Here is a 733-nt window from a genome sequence, read left to right as displayed (position 1 = left end):
GTCCCGAGTTCGAGCCTCGGTCCGGCGCACAGTTTTAATCTGCCAGGAAGTTTCATATCAGCGCACACTCCACTTCAGAGTGAAAATCACATTCTGGAAACATCCCCCAGGCCGTGGCTAGGCCATGTCTCCGCAATATCCTTTCTTTCAGGAGTGCTACTTCTGCAAGGATCGGAGGAGAGCTTCTGTAAAGTTTGGAAGGTAGGAGACGAGGTACTGGCAGAAGTAAAGCTGTGAGGAGGGGGCGTGAGTCGTGCTTGGGTAGCTCAGTTGGTAGAGCACTTGCCCGCGAAAGGCAAAGGTCCCGAGTTCGAGTCTCGGCCCGGCGCACAGTTTTAATCTGCCAGTAAGTTTCACGTGCTAACTTTGTTGTTTGAAACTGTATGAAACTTATTCGTGGTTAGTTAACAGGAAGTTAAGGGTGCTGACAAGATTCAAGCAAGCGCACAAAAGTGTTCAAGTTCAGATTTGCTGATGCTGGCGAAAATGCCCGTGTTTCTCGACTCTTTATGCCTAGTCACCAATGACGAACGTTACTGTGATCGAGTCTGGGTCAGGCACGAAAGCTTTGCTTAGTTACCGTGGCTATAGGTGCTTGGTTTCAATCCAGATTCAAAACAAAAAAGTTCGTCATGTCGTTTAAAGTTCAAACATCTGCCCAAATAATTGCTTAATAATGAGTACAGACAATTAGTGGTGACACAATGTAAATTTTGAGATTCCAGTAGAGCGC

At 46.8% G+C, this 733-nt stretch overlaps 1 non-coding gene across 1 annotated transcript; it reads left to right on the top strand.

The window, feature by feature from the left end:
* Positions 1-255: 255 nt before the first annotated feature.
* On the top strand, positions 256-330 carry Trnas-cga. The gene has a single exon. It is a non-coding gene; the product is annotated as a tRNA-Ser (tRNA).
* Positions 331-733: the final 403 nt, after the last annotated feature.

This window comes from Schistocerca americana, chromosome 5 (genome assembly GCF_021461395.2).
Source record: "Schistocerca americana isolate TAMUIC-IGC-003095 chromosome 5, iqSchAmer2.1, whole genome shotgun sequence".
In the NCBI taxonomy this organism is placed as follows: domain Eukaryota; kingdom Metazoa; phylum Arthropoda; class Insecta; order Orthoptera; family Acrididae; genus Schistocerca; species Schistocerca americana.
This window is presented reverse-complemented; position numbering and strand designations above follow the sequence as displayed.